The sequence below is a fragment of the Haemorhous mexicanus genome, chromosome 5 (genome assembly GCF_027477595.1).
Source record: "Haemorhous mexicanus isolate bHaeMex1 chromosome 5, bHaeMex1.pri, whole genome shotgun sequence".
NCBI lineage: Eukaryota > Metazoa > Chordata > Aves > Passeriformes > Fringillidae > Haemorhous > Haemorhous mexicanus.
This window is the reverse complement of record NC_082345.1, coordinates 24,013,296-24,032,819: the sequence shown is the minus strand read 5'-3', so window position 1 is coordinate 24,032,819 and position 19,524 is coordinate 24,013,296. Positions and strand designations below refer to the sequence as shown.

At 41.4% G+C, this 19,524-nt stretch overlaps 1 protein-coding gene across 4 annotated transcripts in view; it reads left to right on the top strand.

Moving 5' to 3' along the window:
* The first annotated feature begins 7,160 nt into the window (after positions 1-7,160).
* LARGE1 (LARGE xylosyl- and glucuronyltransferase 1) overlaps positions 7,161-19,524 on the top strand; it is a 280,599-nt gene continuing 268,235 nt past the window's right edge. For all 4 annotated transcript variants that reach the window (XR_009486501.1, XM_059846294.1, XM_059846290.1 and 1 more), the window contains exons 1-2: positions 7,161-7,299; positions 9,138-9,224. The gene's annotated coding sequence lies outside the window, so the exon portion shown is untranslated. The remainder of the gene's footprint in view (positions 7,300-9,137; positions 9,225-19,524) is intronic.

Sequence of the window (19,524 nt, the reverse complement as noted above, 5' to 3'; positions counted from 1 at the left end):
TGGCGTGACCTGTCCTATTCTTTTGCCAATGTAGCAAGTCCAGATCATAGCTCACAACTTCTGAAATGTCAGCAAGAAGACAGAAACTTTCTTCATCACTGACAGTCCTGCACAGAGAGCAGGATGAAGCTCACAGTCACACCTCATACCCAGAAAAAGAACATTTTAGTTTATTCACAGTACATTTCTCAGATACACAACCAGCTGTGACCACTTAAATAAGTCCACGTTAGCTGTTCAGACTATGTTCCCTGTTTATATTCAGAAGCATGTACATACATTTTCTCTGTGCTTTTGTCTGACAAGGACATGAAAGTGGACTTTGTTCTACAAATTTTGTTAAACTGCCAGAAAACTTTCATACAGGGCATTTCTATTGTTGCAATGGTCAAAAAGAAAATAAGCCTGAGTCATTAGTCAGGATCTGGGGTTTATTTTACTCTCTCTTCACTGGAAAGTAGCAGCTATAGTGCACTTCTACTTTCTAGAGAAATCCTCCTAGAAAATATTCAAAACAAAACCTTCATAGGAAAAAATATGGAAGTTCTGGTGTGTGACTGATAATTACTGTCTTTTATTCTTGGCCAGAAACTTTCCTATCTGATACATTAGGCAGTGATCCTTATTAAAAGGTTGGGGGTAATTTCTTTTCCCTTAGTACCTATTTTCAATCCAGGTACTTTTTTCATACAGATTCTAAAGGCCTGACTATCACTACAAAACTTCAAATTATTTTAACAAGTCTTGATATTGTGCTTTAACTTGTAAGAGGATCTGTGTTTTTATTATTCATCCATCTATTTTAATTTAGTTTACATTTTGTATTTACACTTACTCTTTAGTCCTGTATAGATTTTTTTGTTGGTCAGACTTAAAACACGTTTAATATAAAATCAGCATTAATGTGAAAAAGGCCAGATTACTACTGACAATCTGAGTACCTGAGGAAGCAATCCAAGCATTTATAAGGCAACCTCCAAACATGCCCAACCCACTGAGGCAGGGACCTTGGAGCTGACAGAGTGTTGCTTGAACTGCACAGACCTTGAATGCACATCTTAACATTATTCACATAATCATTATTAGGCTCACTATTGTTGGCTGTCTGAAGAGGTTGTTTTATTGTGGGAATAATTCATTTCTCACAGGTATTTTCTGAGTTCATGCAACTGGCAGTTATTCCTACATTGTGGAAGAAACACTGTCAATGATAGAATGAGCCTTCCTGCTCTCTTTAAAAAAACAAGACACCAGTCTTCAAACTAATGTAAGGCCACTTTTCTTTCTAATTAGTACCCTGGCTCTGGGGAGGCCTGTATTGGTAACACTTTCAGAAGTTAATGAGTTTGTTCTGGAAACAATTAAACCTTCCACGTATAAAACAGGAATTGCTAATGGAAAAAAAGGTCTTGTTGTGATCAGGTAGAGTATCCTCTTTTTCACCAGATAGTGAAAGATGTTCTCAGATGAATTGAAATCTAAATGTATAAGGCTAAGACTGGAGGAATAATACATACTGTGCTTTAATATTTCTAGAAAGGCTGGCAGATATTAATTATACATGTCTACAATTCAGTTAAGGCTTTTCTTAGTTTCAGCATTCACGGTGCAGCAATAAGTGGCGGAGTGTAACTAAAGAAACAATAACAAGAAAGAGACACTAGATCCACTGTTTGCTTTGCAGACAGGTGAAGCAGTCAAATAGAAACAATTATTTTAAAAAACCTCATAAAAGTGTGTGTGTATATATGTTTTCCCAGAACATAGACTAGGACATCAAGGGTATTTCAGCTCGAATAGCAGTGAAATCAATGCAGCTGCTCCACTGACTGTGACATACCTTGATTTAGGCTTAAGAGTGCCCAGATCACTGTCCCTTTCCTAGTCAGTGAAATTTGAAATTATTTTAAAGTTTTTCCAGTGCTACTTTTCTTTCCCACAGGGCTCTGAAAAGGCAATATGTGTTAACACAGATCAATTAAGGTACTGTTAATCATCCAGAATTTTGCTGCAAATAGCATAGGGGTTAAGATTCCTTGGCATTAAAAAAAAAAAAAAGGGGAAAAAATAAATTGTGTATGAAATTAAGTATTTTCTAAGTTATGCACATCAAATTATCAAACTAGTAATCAATTATTTCTGTAAGTAGAAACACAAGAGTGTCCTGACCATGGTAGGACAAAATTCATAGAAGTACTATCAACCTGAAATCAGATTATCTTCATAAAATTAGAGTTGCATCATATTTGTTCTGCGTATCTTCATTAGTTTTTATTGGTTTAAAATCACTAATCCTTAAAAAAGACCAACCAAAAGAACAAGCAAAAGAACAAAAGCTCCCAACTCTTCTCTAAATGTCTGAATTACAACAAATGGAAAGTAGTAAATGGCAACAATGAAAGGAAAGTACACACAGAGTTCTGTCAGAAATATAAAGCAATATATATTTTTCTTATAAGGCATAACACTATGTAAGCCTCTAGTTATGGGTGCTTACCTTTTTACAACTAGAAGTACTTTTTACAACTAGAACTGAAATCTGGGAGAAACCAACATGAAAATGAAATTAACACAGAACAATCTGTGTTAACTATTTCTAATCTAAACTATTGTCTAAATTTTATTTTGGTATAAGAGAAGTAATTTCGGAATAATAACTAAATTTCTTTTGCATTCTTAAAGCTTTAAGTTTTCATGACGTTTTCTGGTTATTTAAAGGCATTCAGTTTACAAGCCTTTATTTTTTTCCAGTCCCTATAATCCCAGACAATCTGAATCTTGCTACCTTGCTTTCTTGGGTTTTGTTTTTTTTTGGTTTTTTGTTTTTTTTTTTCCCCTGTAACATGCACAGGAAAATCTCCATTAAATTTTAATTTACTGTCCATTGTGGACAGTATATGTAAAAGAGCTTCTACTTCATGCTCAAGAACTGGGAATTTATTTTTCCAGAGTAGATTAAATTTCACTTATTTCTTGTCTAAATGCCTTTTCCTACTACAAGACATGCCAGGCAGCCTGTTCTGCAGTACTCAGCCTGTACTCATTGCAGCAGCAGATGGTAACAAGCATCTCAAGGGTTAGGACTTGCTTCAGACTTTTGGTCTTGCTCTCCATGCTCTGATACTATCAACAAGTTGTGCAATTTAGCATTTAGAAGAAAAGCAATTCACAAATGAAGAGTCACAACTTTCTGTGGACCAGTTAGCACAATCCAGCTAGCCTGCTAAATCAGATTTGACTTTCTGTTCACTGTGACAACACCCTGAATTTTATGAAAAGTAGCGATTTCATCAACTCCACATAAAAGAAGGCAATGAAGAACTTGGCTTTGTCCATGCATATCCCCTATCTTGAGTGTGACACAGCAGCATCTACGTCACTAGGTATTCAAAATGCTGATTAGCCACAAGTGTGTGTGTGTAGGAATGGGGACAAAATAACCTCCTGGTTTTCAGGAATATTTTAGCTTCTATTTCATCTGCAGTATGTAAAGTAGAAATGCACTTTTCAGTCCCCTTCTGAACAAAGCACTGTCTTTTTTTTCTCAAAAGACCTCATAGTGGTTCAATTCAGCTAGAACAATGAAGCGACTGTAAGAATGTAAAAAGGACTTCATTGGTGTTAAATGCGAGATTAACTTCATGCACTTTATAAGTTTGAATACTTGTGGGCTTTACACCTCCCTTTCACAAGAAATGGTAAAATGGAAAGTAATTTTATTCTTTTAATCAAAAACCAGATAATCCATAAGTGTGCAGGGTCTTATGGTCAGACTTATTATAATTTTATTTGCTGATGTTCTGGTGTAGTAATATCATAATCTGTTTGAAGTTCTGAACTGTTGTGCCTAATCTCTTGTTCCAGTACAAAAAAAAATGAGACCAAATACTCAGGTTATAATTTTACATCATTATAAATCAATCCTTTAACACCATTACAAAAATGACATGTTTCTATTAAAAAAAAAATCTGGTTTACAAAATTTTTAAATAATAGGACTATTAAAGCTTTGAGGTTTTTGACCTAATGAAATGATCATTTAAAAAAAAATCTATATGCTTGACATTACTATAGATTTTGCTTTTTTTGTTTGTTTTCTTTAACATGCAAATAGACATCTCACTCCAGAACCTGTGTAGTTTCTAGAGAAACCTTCCTCCTTGCTGAATGACATCTGAAGTGCAAATATTTGCATCTAATTTCTTCTACCTGTCCTTGGCATAAGTATCCTTCTGCACTGCTTGTTTACTCAATGTCCAAAGCAATTGCCACTTCAGGATTTTCAAGGACAAAGACTGATACAGCAATTTTATTGTGACTATGAAAAAGATTACTTGCTTATAAACAGAATTTCTGAAAAACTCTATCTTCATAGGCAGTCATTCCTCCTGTCCCCGTTAGGTTTTGTAACCTCATGGTAAGCACCCTCAGCTGGAGCCTCTGACAAACGTTGCTCTGGGTTTGGACAACTGTTGCCTTTTGTGAGTAGGTCACCAAATCGACAGATACAGAGCAATTTAATGTGAGACATTTTGTCTCAGTATGATGTTCCATCATTTGTCATGTATGGTGGCATATTAGATAATCCTAATAATCCATGCTGCTCTTAAACCCTAAGAATTCTTGTGGGTTCTGAAAGTTCCCTGCTCTAAACAGAACATTAAGAACCTCCAGAAATTGTTCAATATTATGTAGGATCTGACGCTGGCAAGTTAGTAGTTTTGAAAACATAGCATGAGGCTGGAAACTATGGAGCTGCTGAAAATTATAGTTACAGAGAGTGGACAGCCTGGTTTTCTTAATAATGAAGCTGTACACACAGCTCTGCTTCATCCTCCCTACATCCCCAGAAATTTATTCCTTGTGACTGTCACCAAAGCAGTTGCAATCCTTCCTCAGTGCAAGAGAACATTATTACTTTAAGGCTGATCCTTTAGCTTCACATAGGAGAAAGGTGAAAATTAGTCAGTTCAGTACAGCTAATTTCTGGCTTTGATTTGCTCATGAAAATAAGCACATAGACACCAATCTGTATGCAACCACAGCTATTCCAGAAAATCCTTCCCAACAGAAATAAATTACTTTTACAGATAAGCAGAGTTGGGTTTTTTCCCCTGCAAAATGCTCTCCTAGTTATCACAGTATGTCAAAATTTTCAGTTAGTAACGCTTATATATCAGTGGCATATCCAATATCATGATTTACTTCAGTTCATCTGGTATCACTCTTGACTAAAGCATCAGGAAAAGGATGCTGCTGCTGGTAGAATAATAAGCTTGATGAACCAATACCTAATCAAGTCTGCCAAATACTATCTTGTTATGAATAACCTGTTCCAGAGTTCATAATACTTTGGTACAGTATACTGCAAAACATAATTTCTGCCCAATAAAGAAACTTGTGCATGAGTTACAGCATTCAGGCAGCTGAGGTAATGAGAGAAATTAGCATTCACGATCTCTTTTAGAGAACAACACATTTCTCTTAAACTATTCCCTTATCCTTCTAGAAGAAGAAAGCAATTAAGTCCTGATTACTAACCCAATTACTCATACTTTTGATTATTTACATTGCTACTCAAAGCACATGTATACTTTGCTTCATCTTCCATTCTAAGAATGGATCAATGCCTTTCTAAAATGGGTTTGTACGCACATTTGTTCATTTCTGTTCTCCTTGCATATTCCTACTGGAATTTCTGGCACACTCTACAGCTATAAAAACAGGTTATCATACAGTCCTCTCAGAATGCTGATGTACTGCAACAATCCATTTTACACTGCTAATGAAGTCAATTTATGAATTAAAAAAGTCGTTGATGGTTGCTCTACGTGCACGAAAAAAAAAAAAAAAGGTACGTTTATCACTCGACTTTCAGCAGCTGACAGCACGAAAGGACACATCGCAGGGACACGCTCCTTAGAAGCACACATGTAAGCCAGAAGCCGTCATATTTATTCATTCCTGACGCAGTACCGGCGCTCGGAGTTGGGTCTTCCACCGCCGCCGGCGCTCGAGGCGGGGGCCGGGCCGCTCCGCGCCCTCCCCGCACTTACCCGCGCCGGGCGGCGCTCGGGACCGCCGGCCAGGCGGCGGGCGCTGTCCCCGGGGCCGCGGGCCAGGCTAGCTGTCACGGTGCCGGGGCCTCTCCGCGCTGCCCAGGTGTAGCGGCCCGGGGCGCCCCGCTCCGCGGGCGGGCACTGCGCGGCGGCGGCCACCGCTGGTTGGGCACTCGGCGCCTGTCGCTGGGCGGCGTGAGAGCGGGCTGGCCCCGCCTCGGTCCTCGCCTCCGCCCGCCCAGGCACAGACATGACACAGACACACAAGCGCTGCAGCCGCCGCTGAGCCAGCCCGGGGCAGCGCGGCGGCGGGCGTGCGGCTCCCGGCACCCGCCGAGCGGCAGCGGCGGCTGCTCCCGGCTCCGCCTCGGCCCGCCGCCCGGGCAGCCGCGGCCCCGACACCCGCGGTCCCGATACCCGCGGCCCCGACACCCGCAGGGGGCAGCCTGGCACCGGGCGCCGGAGGGAGCCGGCGGGGGAAGGCTGACAGCGGGGAAGGGGCGGGAGGCGCGGAAGGAAGAAAGGAAGGAAGGAAGGGGAAGGGGGCAGCCTGGCACTCAGACTGGGGGGCGGTCTCCAGGCACGGGCACGGAGCGAACCCGGTCGGAGCGCGGCACCCAGCGGTCGCTGACTCGGGGCCCGCAGCAATAGCGGCGACCGCGGGGGTGCCGGAGGGAGCCTCTCCGTGCTCGGCTCCGCGGTGCCGGTGACCTTCCCGGAGCTGATCGCCAGGCCGGGGCAGGGCCTCCTCTCCCCGCGGAGAGTGTGCACCAGGCCCCGGGGAGCGGGCAGGAGGCTGGGCCGGAATCCCCCGTTGCCCCTGGGTCCTCCTGGCCGCCGGCGGGGCCTGTGCGCCGAGCGGTTCGCCGCCGGGGAGAGGGGCGGGGGAAGGCGAGCGGGACGGACGGACGGACGCGGCCGGGCTGCACCTCGGGACAGCGCGGGTCGGGCAGGCCCCGGAGAGAGCTGAACTGGGCGGCGGAGGAGGCGGCCACCTCGGCGGCGCATCCCGGGAAGAGTCGGGACCTCGCCACCGCCCTCCTCCTCCTCCCACCGTTAGCGGCTCCTCGTCCCACGGAGAGTGGAGCTGCCGCTGCCGCGCCAGCTGGGACACCTCCGGAGCGCCGGGCTGCGAGGACGGAGCTGGAGCTGCCCGCCTGGAGCGTGGGAGGGGGAAGGACCGCTTGCTTGCTCGGAGCGGCTGGCGCTGAGCGCCCGGCCCGGGAGCCACCCGGGGAAGGTAAGCACCTTATTGTCGAGTCTCTGCTGCTTTTGGAGGCGAGGGGCGGGGGAGGGCAAGAAACAATCGGTGAGTGTCTCCCTTCCAGCAGCCGGGGGAGGGGGCACCCGAGTCCGGAGGGCAGGGCTGGCAGCTTTATGTGCTGGATTTTTAGCCCCATCAGATCCGGAATTGAAGAGATGCTCAGGCGGAGGCGCGCGTGTCGCTTCCCGGCACAAAGGGGCACGTTCCCCCCGGGCGAGGGAGGCTGCTCCGCTCTGCTCCGCTCGCTGGCTCTGCTCCGGCCGGGCTGCGCTCCCGCTGCGCGCCGGCCCCGGCCCCGGCCCCGCTTCGGCTCCAGTCCCGCCGAGTGCCGCTGCTCCCCGCCCGCGGCCGGGAGAGCCGGGGCTGGCGGCCGCGGCTGGGACGGAGGGAGTCGAGCCGCGGGGCGTGAGCGCTCTGCCCGCCCGAACGGGACCCGGGGGCAGAGCCGGAGTTCGGCTGGGACGCTGAGCCGAGCAGGGTGACTTCCCAATCTCCCGCCAGCCTCCCCTGAGAGCCTGCAACCCGAGAAGCGCTCCTTTGGGAAGGCTTCTGCCATTATCTCGTATTCGAGAAGGGTGTCATTTAGATCATTAATCCCTGCGCACCGGGGGCTGGGGGGAAAATAGCAACTTGCGGCCCTGTGGAGGTGACGTGAAGTTTGACAATATCTTATGTAACACTTTTGGAGAGATTCCTAGTTTTTCTGTTGTGCCCAGTTTTAGCAAGCAAGTGGTTTTTCTTCTTTGTAGAGCATCAGACAACCGATTTTTGTGTTTTCACCTCAGTACAATGTCTCCTGCTTTGTTCAACTTACAACAGGGGTACTGGTACACAGCATATAAAGCCTACTTTTTCCCTACGTGCATTTTTAAATGAAAATTAGCCACTTTAGGCATTTGAACAGTTACTAGAAGGTTTACATTTTTCTGTATGTATTTCACATAGCACTCTTAAAAATACGATAGGAAACATTTTCACAGCACTGATTGTCATGCATGTATTCTGGAAGGTATGGATGGCAGGTTGGAAATAGCAATAAATCCAATGTCTTTTAAATATTCTTAGCTTCTTTTTAGACAGTTTTAGTGCTGGAAATGCTGGAAAGACTAGAAAGCACCAGGCTAAATAAAGTGCTATGTTAAAATTAGACCTGGCAATTGCCAACAGGTCAGCATATTTTATTTAATGATATCTGCTGAATACAGATTTAATTTTCTGTGTACGAAATATTTTTTAAACTTGTTCAGAAGCAGAGGGAAATTTGATGAATGGGTTAAAATGTTGCCTAGTTTCCATAAGGGGTTATGTCTTCTACCAGGGAATAAAACCCAAAGCAAAAATAGAAAGCTAGCCTCACACACAAAAAGACAGAGTAGTGATTTGCCTCATCTCTTCAGACTCCCACTGAGTCGCTAGGGGGACTGGTTTGGGTGGGCTTCTTCCCCTCATTCAGCGGTGAAAATGCATAGACTGTTGTGATGATACCTATGAAACGTTCTTTTTTCTAGCCTTGTGGAAGAAATTATGCTGCAAGCTTAGAGGAGAAATTATATGTTGAAACTTGGGTGATGAGTTAAGGGCAGGGATCTTCTAACAAAGTCATTTTGCTCCCTGCTTCAAAGGAGATAGACGATCAGAGGTTAGTTTACTTATAGGAATAGGACAAGCTAACAAAAAACCTTACATCGAATGTCTTCACTGTGTTTCAGTATTTTAAAATGAAGAAAAGTGAAAGAGGTGTCCCTATACTTCTTGAAAACTGGCTATTGCTGGAAGGTATTCCAAGTTTGAAATGTGAAATTCTTACCACTTAGGTGTCCTGTGACGACCCTTGATCAGAAAGGCTGCAAGTCATGTAAGAGCCGCAATAGCTGCAGAGTCTCTGATGGATAATTGGATTGGTAGGTTGATTTTGATTTTTTTTTGTCTTTTAATTGTCTACTGTAGTAGTTGGTGCCTCTTTTCCATCCTGTTGATGTTTAATTCTTATGATTTTTTGGTTATGTTGTGTGTGGCATCTTTTGTGTTTGAAGTATATACCCTCTTCTCAGGTGCTGGTAGGTAAAGCATAGCTTGGAGGTATTTGGCAGTATGGAGCAAGATACTTTTTTTTTTTTAATGTCTGAAATATACATGACAACTTATTTTCTTTGTTTGGATTATGTGAGAAGATTGTAAGTTTTCTCAGGTCCGGAGAAATACGCACTGGTTTTCTATAAAGGAGCACTGAAAACAGTATTACTTATATCTTGAATTCTCTGTGCCAGCCACTCAATCTGCAGAAATTCCGGAGTTCAGTCCTCAGAAAGCCAAAGTGCAGAGTAGGGATGAATGACTGCATGCCTGTTGGGAACATTAAGATCTGTCAGAGGCTTGATATGAAATTTCAGTGCATAGGACTTTAATATTAGTAAAAGTATATTGCTTCTGAATTAATTATTTTAGAAAACTGTAAAATTAGGACTCTTCCAAGTGCCCTTAACTCCCTGAACTGAAGTGTTCTTAAAAACAATGATTTTGAACTCGTGAGACTACTTTCTACTCAAATGAGTGGCTTTTGTTTTAACCTGGGATAAACAATTAGTTGTTAATAGACCCTTACTGGAATACTCTCCTCTTTTATCCTTTGTCTGATTATTTTAATTTTTTTATGTGGCCTTATAAGAGCAGTCTTAAAAAAGACAAACACAGACATAAAACCAACAAAAAGCAAGCTTTTTTTTTTTTTGCCTGATGTTTATAAAGGCTAATAATTGGTAAAATTCATAATCTGACTGCAAAAACTTTGGACTGTATGCTAAACTCTCTCTACATGCAAACTCCTATTGATGTTGATGGGAGTGTTTATTTAGACCCTGAACAGCAATTAATTTTTTTTTAAATGTGTATCTATCCTTATTTCCTGTCTTGTAAGAAAGCCTATGTTAATGAGCTCTTGTCAGCTTAGAAGACTTTTCATCATCTTTATTAGAATAAATTAACAAAATGTCTGTTTTAAGGATATGAGATTTCTGGTGTATCTTCTTTTCCTGTAACGTGTCTGTGATAACATTAAGATTCGTGTCAGAAGAGAACATAGTGCAACAGTGCAAATTTGCAGTTGGTTATTCTTCGTAAGCTTCTCTTCATTCTCTTCAGAGTTGGCTCTGTTGGTTATTTGCCTAATGCTGTGGCTAAAGAACTTTCTCAAAAGTAGTTTTGTGTGAGGAAACATACACAGTGTCCATTGCAGGGAAATGTACACACGTTTCCATTGCAAGTAAACATGCACACATGTCCATTGCACTATTTTTGCTCTGTTGTCTGGCTTTGGCTCATCTTCCTTTTGGTAGTGAATGCTAACTTTAAAAAACAACCATTGTTGATTAATGCTGGCCTTAAAAACAGTCATTGTTCATTATCCCACACTTGGCATAATTTAAGAGCTGGAGAGTCAGAACCAGCTCAAGGAAGATATTTTTAGTTTTTCTTTTTTTAATTTCCTTTTCATTGAATCACTAATTTTTCTCTTCCTTGTGATACACCCACCTGAAGATAAAGGTTAAGAAATGAGGGTTGTACCTTCTAGGGCTTCATTACTCTTTTGGTGTTGCTTGGTTCAGTATTTGAAGGTCTTGTATTTGTCAGAGCTTGTTCAATGCACGGCTGTAGAAAGGGAACAGCAGATAAGAAATTCTGTTTTATTTGGAAGTTGGTAGCTCAAAAATCAAGGAGAAAATTGCTAGAAAGGATTATCCTGGCCTTGGCACTGACTTTGAAGAAATCTGCCAAGGCTGGAATCCTTGTTTAAGTGCCATCTGTGTCAGAATTAGAAGCAAACTGTGCACAGTAGTTCCATTACTCATTTTAATTTGCAGATCTGACCAGGCCTGATAATGTTTATAGTAGTATGCACATCACCTTCTTTCTTGGCTGTAGCTACTATTTCCACAACAGCGGGGTTAACTGGGTAGAAGCTACACTTAAAATTATCAAAAAGAGCCCCAGCAATGTCCAGCCTGTACTGTAGCAAAAAGTCAGATCTGATCATGTGACCCTGGTGGTGGAAGAAGCTGGAAATCTCAGCTGATGCAGGCGGAGTGCAGCCTTCGTCTCTAATCCCCATGTAAGGTAGGTATGCCTGAGAATAATAAAAAGAAATAGATTGGTTTTTAAGGCTCGAGTTCCCTGTCCTCATGGCTCTGGTTGCTTGACTAGTGAATGCTAGAAGATAGGTGCTATTGCCACTCTACTTTTCTCCCATGCATTTTTGTGTATTGATGAGTCACTTCTGTTAGTCCACATCTATAGCAATTTTTAATCCTCAGAGAATAGTTGCATGTAAGGACCAAGGCTATGTGTGCTGGTTGAGGGGCAGCTTGTCAAGGGTCAGATCAAGGAAGAGTGGGTTGATTTTCTGTTTTCCCAGAAATCTGTGAAAATTAGAGTAATTGTAGCAATTTCTCATCTGCTGTTGTTTGGCCAAACTGCAAGTAGCAGTGGTAACACCAGAATCAGAGCTTTCTTAAATAGGGACACCATCCCATGTCAGTGTTAACCTGCTTTCACTCACATGTATTGAGAGTTACAAGAAAATGTGTTAAGAAAAAAAAAAATTAAAAAATTAAGCAACCCTCTGCTTCCTTCACAAGAAATGTTCTGCTGCTTAAAACTTCCAGGGAAGTTAAGTTGTTGAGTTGCATCTCTCAATAGCTCCTCTACAGTTTATCCCAGAATGAAATATTAGCATACAGAGTATCAACATTTCACTACTACCATTAGCTTTTAGTTTTTATCTGCTGGTAGACATTTGGCAGCTAAGACTTAAGACTGGGAGAAAACTAGAAATTGAAGAATCTTCATTTCAATACGAAGAAGAATGAAGGATTTTGTTTTAGCAGGACACAAAAGAAAGGGGAGAGAAACGAAGGGAAGGAGTTGTAAATTTTTATTTATTTACTGAAATAGTAAACTACTTGCAATTTCTAGATGGACTTGGGAATGAATTTAAGTTGTCAGCTTGGAAATCTGAGTATTTCTCATTGTGGAATGACAGGTGTCACTGAATGGTGGAGTGGGGTGAGCAAGAAGAATTGAGAACTAGTCAAATGAGGTGATGTTTTCAGCTGATACTTATTTTTCTCAGTCTGTCTTCTACTGATGAGATTTCATTGTCTCCCTCTTTCTGATTTCCCTGCTGTGCCCCTGAACCTCAATACTAAATTCTCTTGGTGATTGTTTTCCCTTCTGTCTTCAGTTAATGCTGCTTCTAATCAGTACTGCAAATGGGATTTTATGTTTAAAAATTACTAGACTTCACTGTATGAATCTGCTTAATTCAATATTTTTCATGTCGAAGGTTCTGGAAAGGTATATGCTACTAGTTAGAAATAAGAAATGAAACCCCATAATTTTAGCATTAATTAATACCCAAATATGTGTTCTTTAGATGATGTTGATCTTAATAATATTAACTTTCATTGTTAACAGAAGGGATGTATGAGGCTTCCTGGTTTTTTTTATATATAATGAACTGGCATTCACCTTGAAGCTCTTCAAGCAGTGGTTAAATTCTGTATTTTTGTAGTCTCATTGTTTTTCAGTCCTAAGACTGGTTCTAGAATGTAACTCAGATTTAAACCTGTAGGTTGTCATTCCTGTAAGACAAATTTTCAAAGATAAAATATTAGCTGGCATGCTTGGGAATTCTTAAGTGAGATAAAGATGGTTCCTACTGCTTTGAAAGGGTGCAATTGTCTGTATTTTTGGATTTTTCCATATTGAGCATACTGTACAATTAGATGCTGTTTTATCGAAGTAGAGAATTGGAGCATTGAAGAATGAGGCTCCTGTAAAGGTGGATATGTTTTTGTTGCTGTGATTGGTTATAACTTCGGTCCTTGATCTTGATCTTCCAGAACTCTTTAATATCAACTGCATTAATGTGAAATCTGATCCTCTTCAGTGACTATTCCAAGTAGTAGAAATCAGTAGGTGGTGATGTCATGAACAATTTTTAGTACTAGAAGAGCTGCATGTTGGCATTAACTTCCACTAAGCAAAAATGATCAGTTTAAGAAATGGTAGAAGCTTTTAGTTGTCGATATCTTCCTCCTTGAGATTTGTGTCGTCAAAATGGGGGTGCTACAAATGAAGAAAAAGGGAAAAAAATCAGCACTGATAGTGAGTGTATTGGACTATAGGATGTGCTAGTGGCTAAGCCAAACCATTTGGTGATGAGCAGGTACTTTGAGAAAGAAGCAGTGTGTATGGGAATAAATTCTCATCCTTCCATAGTTGCTCTCAGACCTCAGGTGTGAAGAAGGGAGTTTAGCCACAGTGGCTTAAATTCCTACCTTTCCTTCCAAACATTACTGTCTGCCTGCCTTTTCCCTTGTTCCCCCTATAATGCTACTGCAGCTTAAAGGCTGCTAGGTTAAAATAGTAGCTTCTAGCAAACTTTTGGGGTCATTCAGTCTTACACTGTTCAGGTTAGACATGTAATCCTTCATTGTTGGAACACCTCCTTTCCACATGAAGGCTTTGTTTTGGGAATGATTCCTGCACAGCCAAAATCAGGATGCTTTCCAGCTGGTTTGGAGAGTGGAGAACCTTGCATAGTAATGCCTTGCAATATGGTTATCAGTTTTGGGGTTTACATCTCTACTGTTGCTATCCAGAGTCTTGCCTCTTGCTTTTTTGTGCTGTGCTGGGGAAGTTGGACTTAAAATCTCAATTTATTCATACTGCCAATTGCCACTACTCCTAGCCTGGCACCTGAGGTATATCCAACTGCATCATATACTAAAAGCATGTGAGGTGCCGCTTAGTAAGCTTAGATCTTGATTTATATTACCGTTGCAATGTGAATTAACTGTGCACAGTTGGTGAATGGGTTGAGAAGAAATATGTTCCTAACATTTTTTCTTTATTAAGATGAGCAAAAATAGTAATATTGTGCCACTAGTATGTATGGAATGGAAACTGATGACAGTATTTTTCATATGCAGAATAACTTTGCCAATTTCCTAGTCTTAGACGTGCTCTGGAAATAAATCAGTAGGTTCCTGAATGCTTTTCAGAGCTGCTTAGAGTGAGGAAAATGACAGTGTAGAAAGATAAACCCATTCTTTGACAACAAACTGATGCACTGCAGGTGAAGTGATTTGAGCAAAGTTGCCTAAGTGGTTAATCAAAAAAGCAAAGAGCAGAACTCTGGTCTCCTGAAAGAGTCACTGTCCTGTGCCTTAAACATGTGAACTATGTGAATAGTTCTTGTCTTTGGCAATAACTACTGTTTAATATAGTTGTGCTTTAGATGATGAAACCAAGTCCCTAATGATACTTGGCATACAATAATTATATTGTGTAAATATTCAGAATTTATGTGCATCTTAGAACAAACAAGCTAAAGTTAATTGACAAATGGAAAACAGACAAAATAAATGGATCCAAGTGAAATTTACCAGTACTCTTTGTTGATATAGAGGCAGTGCTGTGACCAGGGGAAGAAAGGAGTGTGTTTTACTTCTCGAAAATGGAAAATAATACAACACTTAAAGAAGGAAATGGGAAAATGCTTAAAGGAGTAAATTAATTTATGGCTTGGTATTTAAAAGTTGGAGGTTATTGTTCTTTAAATATATGGAATTTGTCTATGGGCAGGTGGTGCTAACAACCTAGAAAGTGTAACTGAAAAAGACCAGTGCCATGTTGCTGAGCAAGTTTGTTAAGGGTGCAGGGGTGGAGAGAATGAGAGAAACAGCATTGAGGTAAATCCATGTTTGTCAGGTGTCTGAAGATGATGAAATTTGATAGAGAGCAATTTTTTCAGGCATCCTAAAGCTCTTCAGATTTTTCACAGTGAGAGTTTCTTCCATTTCTGTTCTGAGTTTAAAAATTGCTGTATTACGCATCAGCAGTAAAGATTTCTGGATCTGAGGTTAGTATTCAGAATTTTGGAAATAATTAATTTTAAAGCATATTTTATTGAATGTGTTTGAGTTTTGTTCCTCAGTTTCATCTGTCCCGCTATTGGACACTGATATATTAAGAAAGGCCCAAGTTTTGTTTCCGTTAAGATTTTTTATTTTCCTTTTGTCCTTAACTTCATACTTTAAGTTGCTGTATATGAAAATAATGTGATCTGAGAAGAGATCTTGACATTCTGATTGAATTAGTTGAATTGTGAATGTTATACAGAAAGCAGTTGTTTATTCATTTTATTGAAATGCCTAGAGGCTCTGGTTGAGAGAGGGCTCATTGCATGCTGGGTGAAGCACAAGTACACTGAGTGTGCCTGAAGGATACTCAATATATTATCAGGAAGGCTGGTCTAAACCAGAGCAAAACACTGGTTTGTGGCTGGGAGTTTTCTGTAACAGCAGTGCTTTGAAAGAGTCAGGTAATGGTTGAGGTTGGAAGGGTCTGCTTCAGACCATCTGGTCCATCACTCATGCTCAAGCAGGGCCACCTAGAGCCAGTTGCCTAGGATGAAATCCACATACTTTTGAGTATCTTCAAGGATCAAGACTCCATAATCTCTCTGGGCAACCTGTGCCAGGGCTTAGTCACCCTCACAGTAAAAAAGTGTTTCCTGATGTTCAGAGGGACTGAACTGACTGTGTTTCAGTTTGTGTGTGTTGCTTCTTTCGCTGGTACTGAACAGGATCACTGAGAAGGATCTGGCTCTGCCATCTTTATACCCTTCCTTCAGATACTTATTCTTGACATTCCTCACTAGTTTTAGCTCCAGGTGGGCTCTGGCTTTCCTGGCTGCATTTCTGCATGCTCAGACAGTGTCTCTGTACTCCTTCCAGTCTGCCTCTTCCTGCTTCCTCATTTTGTATGCTTTCTTTTTGTGTTTGAGTTTTGCCACGATCTCCATTTTCACCTGTATAGGCCTCCTGGCATTTTTGTGTGACTCCCTGCTCTTCGGGATGAATGTTTCTTGAGTTTGGATCCTTGAGTATCAAGCAGCATTCTCTGACACTCTTTCCTTCCATGGGCTATTTTCAAGCAGGTCCCCAGAGAGACCAAAATCTGCTATCCTGAATGCCAGGACTGTGATCTTGTTTTTTTTTGCCCTTCTCCCTCCTGTTGGTGTAGTGAATGCCACCAGGGTCACTGCAGCTTAAGGCTGCCTGTGACCTTCATGTCTCTGAGGAGCCCTTCCTTTTTAGTAAGTATGAGGTTCAGCACAGAATGTGTCATTGTTGGCTCCTCTATCATCAGTTGGGTCGTGAATCTGTCAGTGGTCTCCAGGAATACTCTAGATGCTTATCCCTGGGTATGTTATCCTTCTTACAGATACCAGAGTGGTTTAAGTCCTCCCCCATGAGGACAGGGCCTGTGATTGTGAGGTTGCTGCTCCCTGTCTGTAGAGGGCCTTATCCACTTGATTTCCTGGCCAGGTACCCTGTAGCAGATGCTCACTCACAACAGTGTCACCCGTATTGGTCTGCTCCCTAATCTGTGCCTGTAAGCTCTCGCTTCGCTCATCATCCATGCCCAGAGTAAGCTTCATGCATTCTGATGCCTCCCTCATGAGAGGTATCTCCACCTCCAGGTCCTTCTGACATGCCCTTCCCAATGAGCTTGTATCCCTCCTTTGCAGCACTCTATTCATGCAAGCCATTGCAATGTGTCTCCATTCATCCCAGCAAGATTATAACCATGAAACTGCACATAAATCTTGAATTCCTTGTGTTTACAATATTGATATTTATTCATGCAAAAAATAAATTCCACAACAGAGGGAAGCAATTCAGTTGAAAGCACTGTTTTTGCCAGTATAACTGTGACTAGTGTGGCAGCTTCTTGTAGCCAAGTGACATCAATCAGCAGTCACTCTTCACACCATCAACCAGCCTAGCTGGGGTGTCAGAAATTCCCAACACAAGAAAGCACTCCTGCTCAAAAGTGCTTAGAAAATACAGAAGAGTATGCTGAAGTGTTTGAAAACTGGTGGTTTGTACTTTCCCCTTTTTCAAATTTATTGGACTGTAGTTTTAATCTCAGTAATTGTTGTTTGTGTAATGCATGCTTATTTGTTGGTGGCTTAGTTTGTTAAAATGCCTTTGGAAAAAATACAGTCTGTATTCCTGTGTTGAGATTTACTGAAAGCAGCAATATGGGATGATTCTGAAAAAAATCACTCTAGTTTTAGGACACAACTGATTTTCTCTGTTATATTGCATTTTTTTACATTGATAGGGTATTTTAAGTATATTTTTATATTTGACTTGAAAGTGCTAAAATAAAATATTACAGTAGTATTTAATATAATTTTTGTACTATCTAAACAAAAAACCTTTAGCAGGATCGAGACAGATCCCACTGCACCTGCCATGTGATGGTAATTTATGAAGATGAAATGCATCTAACATGGCAGGAACTGAGTCATTCATCACAGACAGAAAGAAATGTAAGTCTCCTTGTATTTTTTGTCTTTTCTTTACCTAAATTCACCGTGCCTTTCTGAGTTTGTGATACAACTATACTTGATCACCACAAATTTGTTCCATTTGGTCTGTTTTGAGTCTGGTACTGAGATAATTTTTGGGACTTGGTGTCTTTGATTAATCAGAACAACGTGGAATTTCTAGTGGAGTTTTAGTGGATTTGGTTTTGAAGCAGGTCAGTGATAATACTATTAAGACAGAAGCATTTTCAGGTTCTGTTTGTAATATTGATTTTCATCTTTCTAGTGAGAAATGGCTGTAATTGTTCTGATTTTCTCCGATCCATTTTCAAATCCTCATTACTTCTACCCAAGGAGATTGCTACATGATAGCCTAGGATGTTTTCAGTTAGATAGTCCTGTCAAATGCTAACCTGGAGCCAACTTCCATGCTTTTTCTGCTGACTAGACCTTTCATCTGAGTCGTCTGAGGTAACCCAGTGCAAATTCCTCACTGGTAATCAAGCCTGCTCAACTAGGCTGAACAGTGGGAGGATGTGAAACCTGTGCCTCTTGCTCCTAGCTAGCTTCTGTTCCTTTCTCAATAGCAAGTTCGAGCTTCTAATTTTTCAAAGCCCTCCTCAAAACCTGAGTGGGTATGTTTCTGCCAGGTTCACAGGGCTTCAGGTTGGGCTCTTAATGAGCTGGATGTTAAATACTGAAGTGAAAAACTTGGCCATTCTTGCCTTGCTTTTTCTATGATCTGTCTCCCTCAAATCAGTGCTGCTGATAGTGGAGTGAGGTGCAGACGAGGACCTGTCAGAGTCCTCGTGTTTGGGATTAACTTGCTGTCCATCAGCTCCCAGTGTTTCCTGTGGGGGAATACTGGCATGCAGGCAATGATGCTTTGGGATGGCATGGAATTCTCTGAAGGGATCCCAACAGTGATCTACATTAGTAGTGTTGCACACCCCAAATTAATATGAATGTAGCAGATGATGCTTTGTGATGAATCTTTTTGCATAAGTCTTTCCTATTAGAGGTGGCTAAGGAGCTACACAGCACCCTAGAAAAGGAAAATGGAATTCAGAGCATGCACTGACCAAACTTTAACAAATGACGTCTTTGTATCTATCATCTTGACTCTACTGGGCAGGTGTGCCTTTGGAAAGGCAGTAATGGGTACTGCAGAGGAAAAATACTGTTCTTAATAAGATTGTAAAAGCTTTTTTCATGGTGGTATAGAATAAAAAAAGGTGTTGCAGGTTTAATTTGAGAAAAGCAACAGGAATTTCAGTGGAAAAGGTATTAGAATTGAAATTAAACCAGGTCTGCCAGAATCTCTCAATATTCAGTCATATAGTACATCTTTGTTCTAGTACTGCAGAACGTGTTTCAATGCATTGCTATGATGGAAATGAAACCACAGTTTACTAAATTAAAATAACAGCCATCCATCCATTTTGCTACCAACTTCTGCATCCTCTCTTCTTGCTGCCTTGGACTGAAACAATGGTGCTTTTATATCTTGGCATGTTAATATTTGCAAAGTGTTTTTGAAAGCTGAAATGCACAAGAAAGGTGCTAAGTATTCTTGCTTTCATTTAAAACTAATTTTCCTTTGAGGAGTTCTTGTCATGGCTTATACTTTGTGTGAAAACTGGAGGGGATGCAGTGATTCTAAGAATTTTGGGCTTATGGAGAGGAGAGCTTTTGCTCTAACACTGTGGCTCAGGAGTATTTTTTTGATGCAGGCAAAGATCTGTATTGTAGAAGCTGCTTTGCTAAGGGCTGGCATAGGAGTGTGTCTGAGATTGTTA